At 31.7% G+C, this 14,691-nt stretch overlaps 1 protein-coding gene across 1 annotated transcript in view; it reads right to left on the reverse strand.

The window, feature by feature from the left end:
- The window catches only part of LOC107437991 (netrin receptor UNC5C), a 347,353-nt gene that overhangs the window by 289,424 nt on the left and 43,238 nt on the right, over positions 1–14,691 (reverse strand). The gene's annotated exons all lie outside the window — the stretch shown is intronic.

The raw sequence follows: 14,691 nt of genomic DNA on the forward strand, positions 1-14,691 counted from the left end.
GTTATATTGTAATACCATATTGTTAATTCAATCATATAATGTATAATATTATTGTTATGAATGGTTTATCAATAACAGTAGTCTCTCAGGGGTGAATGCTTTGATGAGTTAAAAATATTTACAAAAACGATAAAATAATTAAATTTAATTCAATTTTTTAAAAAATAACTAGTTGAAAAAGTATTATTTGCAATATGTATTATATCACAATACAATAAGTGTAATTTGTGAAATTTCGAAAAATTGAAGAACTGCTGAAGAGTACTAATCAATTTGTCAAAGGTTCCTTTCCTTAACGTTAATTGCTTAAATTAATACTTAAAAATTAACTAATTTTTTACGAAATATCCAATTACGCTCGAATAATTTATTTAATTATATTCAATTTATGTTTAACGACTCGAATCAAATTGGTTGTTACACTTGTATAATAATTTTTCCGGTCTTCCTTTTTTCTGCGGTTTTTATTTCCAGTGATACTTTTCAGGTGCTTTTTTTTCTTCCAGATTTTCCTTCTTCCTCCCATCAAGAATCTGAAAAGTAAGGAAATACCAAAAAAAATATTATTTTCTTAAACTAATTTTTAAATCATGCTTTAGAATTCATAAACCAGTTCCTAAATAGCTGAATAATTAGGGTAAAGCTAGAATTTTTTTTAAAAATTTGTTGTTTGGACAGAATACCCGAGTAGTACCTTTAAGCAGAATACTTTGGTGCTTGGTAACCTTGGTTTAAATATAATACCTTTCCTATTTACTTATATAATATTTCATTCTGAATCGAATGGCACTAACACCAAATCGATAGTACTTTTAGCTAAGATGTAAAGAATTTAAAAATATAAAATTTAAAAAAGTACAATTTTTTATTGCACCTATCCTGCCTCTAAAATGTTTACCTATACATGTAAGATATTGTTTTCTATGTACTTTTTTACGCTAAATCAAATTCAACCGGAGAAAAGTCTATAAGAGGAATAGTGTAGACGATACGGCAGTTTCAAGAATTAAAATTATAATTTTCGTACCGTCGTTCTTTGAAAATTTTTAACTTATAAATTTTATTTATAATTTCGAAACGATTAGTTCTATCGATTTAGATTTGGTTATATTGAATTTTGCTTAAAAATATATATACCTAAGAAACAATCATTTTTAATAGCATTTTTAGACTCAAAAATAAGTAAAAACATTTCTATGCATGAAAACTTTAAAGCTTGTATAACTATGACTCGTATGGCCACTTTATGCTTACTATTGAAATTTGCAACTCGAGTAATTTTCTGAGAAAATTAAATTTTGCCTGGAATAATATAAGCAAAAATAAACTGAAGAAAAGCAGGAAAAAGCTATGTTCTTTTATTAATTTCAAACTATAATTATAATAGTGAGTTATCACCATTACAAATACAGAATGTGATAATAAAAGAATATCCCGATTTCAATAGCGTATTAAAAGAGTTTAATTTAGACTATTTACAGCAAACCATTCACGAAAGTAAAGGTAAACTAACTAGATTAATTTTGCAAATAATCAATAAGGGCATTTTAAGTTGAGCAATACGCCTCCAAACTCGAGTCCGATTCTTCCAGCATTTTGCTTAATAAGTCTGGAACAATGAACACTAGCCTCTTGAATTTTATACTTCAACTCCAGGTTAACTATTAGGCAATAGCGGAAAGAATACATTCAGTTCCCTATGCCTATACCATTGATGAATGTTTTTGGCAGAGTTAAAATAGAGAATTCCAGTGACTATTGCTTCCATTTCGCCAGACATGTTGAAAAAAGCGGTGAAAGAATAAAACTTAATAGGACGCCATGGAGTGGGAGAAACTTTTCATCACAAATTCTATTTCTCCTTTATTTAAAATTTCAAGTCCAGAAAAAGTGAGTTCAGGCAAGCTTAGAGAAAGCCATAAGCCAAGCAAAAACTGAAAAGAAATTTTCAAAATATCAAAAGGATGTGGAAGAGTGTTATCGACAACGCCAACCTTAACTTACGATAAGGTATTCCAGCATAAAATCGAGTTGACACGATTTATATCTTAGTTAGTGAATAAAAATTGAATAATTGTCGTGGGAGACACGCTACAGTACCCCCCCCCCTAACAGAATTTTATCTGTGACAGAATTTGAACAGGATACCACTAGTTGATTCATTTTTATTTTGTGAGAAGCCAGGAGAGTTGTATTAAGATCCCCGGACTTAGAGCGCAGATTGGGAGAGCTGTGTGTCGTGGTTGCTTCTATGCTGCCATTAACATTCCATTGTAGACAAGCTGACGTTGTGTGTGATAGAGACTGAGTTGCAACTGCGTGATGAGGACAATATCGTAATCACAAATAGCAAATAAACTATTCAATATGGACCATCTATCGAAGTAGGCATGTTCAAATCGAAGCGGGTGTGCCTGTCGAGATGGGTGTGTTCAGATCATGTTAGCATGCCACCAATGCGTATGTTATCGACAATATGAACCTTCTATGAAAAGGTGCCCCAACATAGAATCGAGTTAACATGACTTATATACTAGTGAATTGGAATTGAATAATTGTAGTGGTAGACATGCTACCAGGAAAACAAATTATTGGAGAACTTCCCCATTGCATAATCCTAAGTTATCTTCTCATAAAAAAAAAATGTATACTTCGAAACTTTCTTTTCAGTATTTGAAACTTCATGACTTACTTTAGGTTTGCCTGAACTCATGCCATAAATTTAAATGAGCCTGAACTCATGGCATAAATTTAAATGAGCCTGAACTCATGGCATAAATTTCTATGCATAAATTTCAATGAGTTGGGAGGGTGAAAGAGAATTTGTGATGAAAAATTTCATCCGTGGGGAATCGGTTTCTTAAGGCTGGATGTGTCGTATAACTATAGTAGTGCACATATTGAACATTTGTTAGAAAGCTAGATCAGTTTACCTTCATTTTGTGGGTTTGTGGTTTTTTTTTACTGCAATTAGTTTAAAATAAACTGTTATAATATGCTATTGGAATTGTATATTCTTTTATAAACACCGAGTAATTGCAGTGGTTGACAATTATCAGGTTAGAATGCTATTGCAGTCTGTCTAAGCGAGGGCCTTTTACGTTGTTGCCCACTCCCTGTTGCATAAATAAGTGTTAGTTTCCCCTAAAAAGTTGTGCTTGTCTAGTAAATTATTCCTCTTTTCCATTACTATTTTTTGCAACATTCCCTCGTCTTCAGATTAGGGTTCAAAGATGCGAATAGTATCAACAGCAATTTCATGTATAAGCTATTTATCGAGTTCATTTAAAACTTAACGGACCGTGAAGCTGTAAGTCAATATTTTTAAAAGTATGGCTAATCTAGTTTTTAGTTTTCTTGGTAAGTGCGATAGTCTGTAAATAAAATCACGTCTTCGGTGGATTCGATTGAAACTCATACTGAGCAACAGTTCTCGCCCAACGGGATATCTGAAAACAATTTTTCTTCCGAAACTTGCAACTCGTGGCTGGCATCCTACTGCTATGCCCCCGCTGTTGCACTGACAGTGTTATTTGACCTAAGGTAAAAACTACATTTCCCAGGCAACTTATCAGGTAAAAGACGATATGCCTTTGACAACCCATCTTCGTTCAAATGAAGTATATTTGCATCATGAATACATATTGCATCCTTTGACCTGAAATAGGAATGCATTATTCAATAATTTATGACTTGATGAATATTTGAATTAGTGGACAGTGACATGTGAATTCCTTTAGACCTGATGGAAGCAATTTTAACGATGCAAATTGCATATCGTCAAGTTTCTAAATATTTTGTATGAAAAAAAGGTGAAGCTGCAGGGAATCACTTGTGTTTACAATTGAGGCTTAAGGTACGAGAATAAGACAGGTAACATTTTTCTCGGGTTACATTTGAAATAAGTCTGTTTTTTTTTGTTGTCTCATTTGTTATTTAACCTGACAGTTAATTGATATATTCACGTTTCTCGCACTCTTCCAACAATATCTAACAAAATAAAGGTTCTTGAAATGTTACAGTCTGTAACGTGAATAGCTTTTTTTTAAAATTATTTGCTGGTTCGGTTCACAGTTCAGCAATCCGTCCCATGATACAACCTGGTCTATCCGGAAAATTTTTGTTATCTTTTAACATTTTGTTAAGAAGTTTTCAGGAAGTACTTTATTTTGTTTCAAAAGTAACGAACATTTTGCTTAAAAAATAACAAATAACCCACAATCCATGAAACTGTTTCGTCATTATTTTATAGCGAACAAATGATTTTTTTAAAATTTTGTAACAATTATTCGATAATTTATCTATTTTTTAATTGTAATAATATAAATGTTATTTCTTGTTAAAAATAATTACTAGATATATTCTCTAATGATTATTTTCTGTATTTCTCTAGAATTATTTTCTGCTAAGTAGTAAGCTTCCAGCTGAGACAGATTGAACTTTGTATTATTTATTCTCCTATAGCACTATACATTTTTTTTCAATGGAGAATGACCTTTCATACAGGCATCTGAAGGGCAGATTTGTTGACCACTCTTCCACGAGTATTATATTAGGTGGGCCAACGTTGTTCTCACAGTAAGGACAGATAGTACAGAGAAGGAAAGAACATCCATGCCTTGCCCGGAATTCGAACCCAAAACCTTTCTGATGCAAGGCCAGTTCCCTGACCTCTATACAGGCCGGCCGGCATAGTACCATATAAAAAATTAAGATCTAAGTGAAAGGAGAGTATGGGAGAGATTTTTGAAGAAAAAAAATTAAGATTTATCAGGGGAAAGATCTTATTTTAATCTTATTAAACTGTACAACTTTCATTTATATTTCTAAGTCTTTTAATTCCAAAGATATCAGTGAATGAATAAACCAGAGGAAATTCAAGTGTTTTTGGAGTGTAAGAAAGATCTAAGCGCATTTCTCAATAGATTCGACAAGTAAGCTTCCGAAATTTGTCTTGTGAGTGCTAATTTAAATGCCAAGAGTGCAAATGTCACGTGACAAACAGCTTAAATGAGTATTAAGGATATGTAGATATCGGCAATTGTAAGCTTGTCATCTATAAGGGCAAGGCATAGTCTTCATTTCTTATTGTCAACATATAAACCGTAATACCCATTTATTCAAATTAATTGAAATTTCACTTAGACCGTTCCTCCACTAAGTTCTCAAACATTCCTTTACACAAAATACTCGGTCCTGTTTTAAAACAGCTTAATTTTTACTTATTTACTTATTTTTATAGATAACAGTCGATATATATATTACTTTTTCTTAATCATAGATGTATAAAATACTCTTTAAATCAGAAGAACTTTTTTTCAATACTCTTTTCATACATTTATGAGAAATATAAAGGTTGTATTTATGTGCTCAAGTTGTAAATGGAAACATGTCATGAGCATGATTGGGTAAAATGCTTATAGTTCGGTTACATCATGTACTCTATAATTAAATATAGAATCCCAAGTAAATGAAGCGGTAAGATATTGATTGATTCAAAAACATGCAGATGGAAATAAAAGTTGACATGTTTCGAGGGCTCAAAAATGAGTCCCTATTCTTAAGACTTGCTTAGACGTCTGGCAAGTCTTGAGAATGGGATTTTAATTTCCATCTGCATATTTTTCAAGCAAATGATTTTTTTGATCAAGTATTATACTCTACGAGTTTAAATTCTTAAGTTGTCCTACTTCTTTTTCAAAATGTAGCTTTTAGTTATATATTTGGCTAAAGTAAATTCTGTTTTTTTCTTTTCAGGAATTCTAAACTTTGATAAATTTTAATAATGACGCATACAGTCAGTTTGACACAAAAATAATGAACCATAGAGTATTTCACTTGACACATGAAACCCAATCTAGGCACATATTTTTATTTATACCTCATAAGGATCATCCTCTACAGCGGTAACCATAGAAACAACATAAGCTTCGGGCCTATTTCTTTGCTTTTAATATTAACGAACAAACAAAAAAAGCAGCAAGAACGCAAATGCTTTCATCAGGCACTATTTTGGCGCATAAGTGTTGCGAGATATCAAATAATAGTTTCTTTCTTTGTAAGTTGGCGCTAAAGTACCGTTGTTTGGAATCGACCATTGAAACTTCGGATGCTTCAACAAGGAGAGGTACCATAAGGGCTTTTCGAAAGAATCGCGGCTCGTTTGCTTGGTTGAGCAATAAATCGAGCTCATTAGTTAGTTCTGAGCTGTGGGGTGCTTGGAGGAATTTTTTTTTCTTTCGTTCTATACTTCAATAAATAAAACAGATCTTTGCTTTTTACTTTTCTTTCGAAGATCGCTGTTCATTTGTAGAATTGCATCTGGTTATTTGCTTAGAGGGTAATTCGGGGATGGGGGAAGAAGCGAAACGAAAGAAGACTTGTTGCTCATTAAGAAGCTGAATACCACTTATAAAGATTATTAATCAGTTGAGCAAATAAGATCCTTAGTTCCTTGTTTTGTATCTTATATTAAGCAATTACATCATAATGTGTTTGAGTTGCTATGATAAGCATCCATCCTTATTGAAATTAGTGATTGTAAACAGAAGTTATTTTTATTACCTGTAAAAAACACAGAATAAAATATAAGTTCATGTTTATTTATTACAAAGTTTGTCTGTAACTGAAGTAAAAGAGTCATCATGATTATCAAGTTCGACAACTGAACAATCTTTTTCATTCACTTATTTGTGAAGAAGTTTATCTCTGGTAAAAAATTCTTTTTAAAGTTAAATGCATTTCTAATAACACAAATCTAAAATATAATTTGAGCATGGTTGTACAAGTATACTGAAATTGGTAATTTTAAAGTGTAGACTAAACACGATTATTCGATTTTATCGAGCGGAATATTGTTCAAAATTGATTCAGAACAGTTTATTTGAGTTAGTCAATACAATCTTTTGACTTATCTTCTGTAATTTTAATTGCTTTGAATGAATTTATTGTAATCTATAGATTAAAACACAAATTCGAATCTATTGATTTTAAACAGACATTTAAATCCGCTGTTTCGAATCGGTTGATTTAAATTTTGAAATTTTTCGATTCGGATAAACAATTTAAAAGTACGATTCGGTTTCAGTACATTTTTAATGAACCTTTCTTCCTTTATTTTGTGCACAGCAATTAGATGGATTTATATCAAAACAAGAATTTAATATAATTAGAGTTTAATCTTGCAATAATTTTAAACTATTCCAAATAATTATATAAATTCTTTTTGTAATTTAATATTTAAAATAATTCATCTTACAACAAGTTTTCTAATAAATATGTAGACTTATTCAAACTGTTAAGAATACGCAAATTAGAAAATTTGATTAGCAACATATCTAGCATATTTAAGAGCTTTTATATCATTAGCCTTACATATTTCAAAAATATTTTTCAATGTTTTGCACTTAACCTAATTTAAGGTATGGAATGCACGTGTAATATTTTAAATTCTTGTCCAGTTAACGTTATTTAATGCGACTCGATTACAGCGACCAATGTACAGTCTCGTTTCTTTCCCATTGACGCAATGTTATTTAAATGTCCAATAGAACGTTCACTCTGAACCATTCAGTCTAATATCTCGATAGAGAGCCGCGATGGCTCAGGGGATAGAGCGTTCGCCTTCCAATGAGGCAAACCGGGCTCGAATACCAGTCGATGCGAATTCCGCTTCCGGCTTGCACCGACCACAGTGCTGACTTGAAATATCCTCAGTGGTAGACGGATCTTGGATTAGAGTACCCTTGCCGTCAGGATAACCATGGGAAGTTCTCGTGGTCTTCCTCTCTATGTAACGCAAATGCGGGTTAACTCCATCAAAAAGTTCGCCACGAAGGCAAATTTCTCAAAATACTCGATCCAGGAGTTCCCTTGTCTTCTGGATTGAGTTCTAAATTACAAGGCTGCGGAGTTGAGCATTAGTAGTCTTAAACCCATAAAATTGGGTCGGCTGTTCAACGACAGTTATAAAATATAAAATAAAAATATCTCTATAGAAATTTAATCATTTGATTTTGAAAACGTTTCAAAAGATATTAACTAAACTATTATTTCCTTAGTTATCTTGACTCATAGGTTACTTATTGAAAGTGGCAGCGCCTAGCCAGCATATTTCAAAGGGCGATTTTACGTATAAATTATAGTAAAAAAATTGTGTTATAACATTTTTTTTCTGTTAGTTACCAAATTCTTATTAAAGTAAAGCATTGCTTAGTTAAAATTAGTCAAGTACTTTTTTAACTGTGAATTAACAATTGCGGTATTTTTCACGATGTAAAAGCCTTTATAATGTCAGTTTTCACCGTGACATAGAGCCACGATTGTACATAAACTGATTTTTTTCGCCAACTTATTAAAACTTCAAAACATCAATTAAAAGTTTCAGAAAGAACTAAAAACTCGAATACATATTTGCGTGGGGTCTTGGGACCTTTTCCATTTTACGACCTTTAGATGAGGCCCACGACATAAACGGCCAACAAAATTAAAAGATAAGTAAAAACACAATAAAAAAAATATCCACGAGCGATCGTAAAAGGCCTTTTTAATCGTAACACAAGTCCTGTTACTTAAAGCTTTCCAGAACTCCAATTTTACGATCTTTGTTCTTTTATGATCATCTTTCGGTGCCAGAAGTTAATGAGGGCAGTTGTCGATCCCTTGTTTAAATGCAACGAGTACCAACTTTACCCAATTGATGAAAAGACAGTTCCTCGTACTTTATATGGCCACCCGCGAAGCCAGATCGCCTTTGTTACTTAACGATTCTATTGAGCCGCCAGCGAACGTTTAATTGCAAAACGCTTGCAATAAAATATGAGATCATCTTGTTATTTATTGAATCTTGTTGCAAAACTATGGGTTTTAGGGAGAGTGTGGTTTTTTTTCATTCTATTAAAATGTGTTTATTTGCTTAAAAACACTTTGTATTCAGAACATACTCTTAAGTGGTCCTTTTAACTACTCTATCAACCAGTGTGCTTGTTTTAAAGATTTCTTTCTATTATATTTTTCTTTGGTTGAGAATTTCATTTATGGTCATTCATTTACTTATTTCCCCTCAATTCATTCGTTTTCTTTCAATTCATTCGTTTCTTTTTTTTAATTTAATTCGTTTTCCTTTCATTCATTTCCTTGGGTAAAAGTTTCAAGAAATGTAAAAAGAAGGAATTTTCGACGGTTTATCCTTTTAAGTTTATTTTATCAAAATATTGAATTCATTTTTACAAAAATGTAGAAGTTATAGCATAATATGTCTGGCGTAGCGTGACATACGCTATCTGGCTATCAATAATAAATAAATGACAAATAATTTTTAAGCTCTTTTTTCATCAAATGCATAACATTAACGTTTTTATATGTGTAATTGTATTTTAGTGTTCAACTTTAAAGAAAGCTTTAAGATCTTTTGCCAAGCAAAAAAAATTTAATTTTGCTACTCGTGAAATCTCCTATTTGACTTCCATTATTTTTCCCACCTTGACAAAAAAATCTTACAATTCTTCAATAATTATCAATTTCTGCATACTTTTCCGAATACTAAGCACATCCAGCAGAAGTAATGGTCGTAAAAGAAAGTGCATCTTGCGTAAAAATACATCATAAATAAAATGTAGAATGTATGCGTAGAATGTTTTTATTTATTATTTTTGTATATTACGTAAGCGCTCTAACAGCGTAATCAACCTCTTCACGATTCCTCTGGGTGAGAGCTGAGAAGCATTAGTTCTTTCCTAGCAATCAATTAGTTCCTACCAATCTATAACTAATCAATCAGTGCATATGCTTAGTCAAATGCTCGATGTCGTGACTAAAAGTCCTCCAGCTGATTGTGGTGTGGAAGTTGGAAGAAAAGGTTACCAGTTCAGACATCGTCCGCGTTGTCTGCCCGAAGATTAAAACTACGAGGATTGCCATAGTCGTTAAAAAGATAGAGTCCTAAAAAATGGGTTTGACTATAGTTGCGATATGTGCTACCATATTTAGCGCCATGATATATCATTTGTAACCTCATGTCCCTTTGTAAATAATTCCTTTTATAATGTATATTCCAATTTGCTTTTTTAGTTTAGCCCTAATTTTTCGAAGAACACTCTGCACTCTTCCTCGCACTTTATTTTAGATCCAAACGGGGATAACTAATAATCAAGCTAAAAGTATTCTTTTTTACTTTTTAAAAATTTCGCAGTATAAAATATTACCAGATTGCTCCAACAAGAAAAATTTGCTGTTACCTTTGAATTAACTAAAGCTTTTGTAGGCTTAACTCTTTAACAAACTTGCGAAAAAGAATTCCTTTTCTTCATTAATTTTCCCCATTCCCACGAATTCAATTTTAAAGATCTTCATCACACTTGAACCATTCTGCAAATTTAGATCCCATCTTTCACCCACTTTTAATGATTTCCTCCATCTAAGAACAATCCTTCAAAAGGCAACTCCCTAATCAACAAACAAACAATAAAACCACGTTATCAATCAAACCCTCTAATATCTTCAGTTTCAGATTATCTTCTCCAGAAGAGTTAAAAACACCAAAGGTTCTCATCAAAAGGCATCCTTAATCAAATTCCTTCGGATGTTTGGTGTTCGCTTCCACCGTGGAACGTATTCCACCCTTTTCATGTGTGTGCCTCAAATCATTTGCTTAATGAAAGATCGAGTTTCCAGCTAATAATGGTGAGGATTTTTAGTCTTGTGTCATACTGTAGTTTGACCTGCTGATAGGCATTCGGGAAGGTAAGGGTTCAGCTTTGCTCTTGACCTGAATGAATTAGGAATAGTCATTTCTGGTAGAGGAAGTAGATATAGATTTCAGTGTTTAATTAAAGATTTATTTGATTTCTCTTGAGCCATTGCTTGATTAATCAAGACTTCGAGTTATATTGGGCACAAGAGAGTTTAATCTTGATGATTAAGTGAACGAAAGTTTCAGTACTAGTAATATTGTAGAAATGGACAAAATAAAAGTGAATCAGAATCTAATAAATTTAAGGAAATAAAGTTTCAAAATTGATTCTCTTTTCGAGGGAAATGTTCTTTTTTTACATAATATTAAAAATATCCATATAATTACATCTGCAATTGAATCAAAATTTTATTAGAAATTCAAAACAAAAAGATGTATTTGTTTTGGAACTAAAATTTTTTACACTTCAGCTCGGACGCTGTTTATCATAGTGAGTAAAATCTAAATCAAACCAAATTTTAAAATACCGCTTACTAATACTTTTTTTAATGATGACATCGTTTAAAAAATTAGTTAATATTAAAAAAAAATAACTTGAATTTTTGAATTCACATAATTAGCTTCTTGTAATTATGTAGTTGAAGATTTCTGGGCAAATTAATGATAAATCACATTCTAAATTTGTTCCAAAAAACATTTTTGGTGAAATATAACACTATTTCCATTCAGGATATAACATTTTTATGCATATATGCTATCTGAAAGCTTGTAAAGTACTTATATGAAAACAATAATTAAGAGCAGTTTGATGAAAAAATGAGTCAAGCTCTCCAGGGGAGCAATTGGTTAAGGTGCCTTCCAATATAGCAAAGCTTAGGGTCATTCCGTCCGAAAGAACGGACTTGTATGCTGTCTTATGTGCAGCAAGATGCACGTTAAATCTGTCGTAAATTCACTCGTTGGGGTGTAGTGGAAATATGAAAGAAGGAAATACCAGTGCAGGCTCTGTGCACTTTGTCTAAGCGCAATAAATATTACATAACGTTCTTACCATGGTCGTAAGCTTTGAAAAACGGGACTAGCTATTTGGTCATGGCTGGGGGGTGTCTGTAAAAATGTGGCTTATTATTTTATCCAAGGCCCCTGGATATCTTGCCTATTAGAACTGAAATTTATTTTCATAGATGGAAATAACTCTTTAAAATACCATTCACCTTTAGGGTTTATTCCTAATGGCAACTCTACAGGGAAAAGGTGATTTTGGCACAAGTATATCAAGAAATTTGAGGACAAATTTTGATGTAACTTATTTAATTGCTGAATAAAATTGTGGTGTTGTATTCGTTTAAAAAAAACTTTTAGAATGAAATTAAACCACGATGCCATAGTTTAAAACTAAATAAAGCCTTGAGTTATGCTATTGAATTTATTAATTCTCCTCACAGCTAGCTTAGTCAGCTATATCAAGCAAAAATATCTCAACAAAATCTGACCAGAATTTTATACCCCCTTCCTTCATTAAGTTTACTTCAATCAGTCAAGAGATTATCTTTAACTTTATCTCTCACACAATCTGAAAATGAAAAAAAAATTATTAAATGAAAAAAAAAAATTTATTTTTAAGTGCAATTGAGAAATGCATTCCAACATAATGTTTTTGAAGTACATTGTATAAAAGACTTGAATGCCTTTCAAATTTAATGAACTTCGCGTCAACCATATCCTCTCAGTCCACATTCAGAGTCAGTTAAGAAAAAAAAAACTTCTTTAACTAAATAAACTGATCTGAAGTGCTACATTCAGTAAATGTTTCAGAGACATTTCGCACAATTCATAAGACAAGCCTCTTCCTTTCAGGCATTAAATCAGCAGCAGTAGTCTCGCAGATTTAAGGGGCATCGTTAACTAAGTCAACAAAACGATTGGGATGAAGTTCAAGAAAAGTTCCACCCATGTTATATCTCACTCAACAATTCGTTTGTCTCCTGTCATCCAAATTAAAGAATACGAACCAAAATGAATTCCTTTTTTTTTTTCAAGAAAAGATGATCTGATAAAACAAATATACATAGTTGGGTTCGCCTGGATTTCCGGCATTCTTTATTATTATTTCTCTCTCTCTCACTCTTTTGACACAACATGATCGATTAAGAACTAAAAAAGAACATTTCGTCTAAAAGCTGTTTTGTTTGGATCTCGTAGTGTTTGAAATTTGGCTGGTCTGTTAACTCTGAGGTTAATTTGGCATTTGATTTTGATACGGGTGCTGAATTGTGGTTCAAAAGCAGTTTTGAGTTCTAATAAAAAAATATAGGAAGTAGGAAAGAACCATTAATTTTGAAGTTTACATTTCCATGACTGGATGATGGCTTAAGATGGAACGATCAAGTCTTGCAAAGTTCAATATACTTTCAGAAAAAGCACATTTTTCAAAGTTATGCTATATATGCTGATAATCTTCTAAAATCATTTTTTAGTTCAGGATTTCCGTTTTTTATTTTTTACTACCACTCGCCAAAATAGAATGAAATTTCGTTATAACAATCTACTGTAATTAAACGTCAGCCTTCCACTCATGTTTGTAATCAACTTTTTAGATTCTTCCAAGCCGAAGTTTTGGTCCATACAAGTTGTGATGTTGTTCATCACATAATGAAAAAAATTACAAAATCATAAAATATTAAAACTAAGGACGGTATGGACCTTGCATATTCCTGTTAATCATTCTTTTTACTTTTGGATCCAAGACCCATTAAAAAACTAAACGTAGTAAAAACTGGAATTTATTTTTTCCTTCCCTTTTTTATTTGCCACTCTTTTGAAATTTTACAAGGATTTATATTTACAACACATATTGTCGATAATTTTTTTTATTTTCTTACCTTAGAATTTACGTATAAGATTAAAAATTACGTTAATTATAAAAAATTTCCATTAGAACTGCAAAAAATCCTTCTTTTTTAATCTTATCGCTTTTTATCGTAACTCTTATCATCACTCAAAATTAGGTTTATAAGAAAACTGCAAGAATATTTAAAAAAAAAAAAAGTTTATGAGAAAAGTGTAAAATGAGCTGTCTAGAGTTAAAAGTTCTCGACTAAAAGTAATTATCGCAGGATATTTGATGTATTATTTACTCAAGATTATATTTCATGGTAGTTGATTTCAACTGTGTGTTCAATTTATGAAGGACTAAAGACATGCTAGAAATTAGTTACAGATTTTTTACACAAATCTAGAATTGAATGAAGATAAATCATTTGAGTTATCAATAAATATTAAGCTCCATAATAAGTGGGGTTTTGCCTATGACAGTCCTAAGTACGAATAAAAGATTAAGATTTTCAGTTGGGCTAATGCCCCAGCCCCCTAAATAATGACAGATTGCAAAAAGCACAAGAAATGCTTAATAGGTGTAAAAAAGAGACAATAGAACTGGATTTGTCACATATTAAGAAACCATGCCAAAGCGAATGATAGAATTGCATTGAGCTGATCACCAGATGGAAAGAGGAGAAGAGGTAGGTCGAGAACAACATGGCGAAGTATGATGACCAATGAGAGAAACCAATTTAATTGGTTGAGTTGGAATGTTTCTCGAGAGATCACACTAGACAGAAAATAATGGAGGTCACAGATTGTGGTTCAATGCGTAAAGAACTTCACGACAAGGTAATAAATAATAAGTTTAAAAATGACAGCGAAATCCCCTCACACTCAATCAGGAAGGTATTCATGAAATTTAGCCTTAGATTTTACTCACTAATCTAGAAATGAGTAATGATAAGCGCGACATTCTAGTATACCTCTTTTTATACACATATATTTTTTCTGAGATCTGCATTTTTCATTAAAAATATTAATTATTTTATATTCTTTATTGTAGTCAAGAAGTTTTATTTCTCTGGTTTTATTTATTTAGCATTCGTTTTTAACTTTATTATTTCGAATTTTTTATTATGAAAGGAGAACTCTCTCTTCCATTTAAAACTTTAGTTCAA

Source organism: Parasteatoda tepidariorum, chromosome 4, assembly GCF_043381705.1.
Source record: "Parasteatoda tepidariorum isolate YZ-2023 chromosome 4, CAS_Ptep_4.0, whole genome shotgun sequence".
Lineage (NCBI taxonomy): Eukaryota > Metazoa > Arthropoda > Arachnida > Araneae > Theridiidae > Parasteatoda > Parasteatoda tepidariorum.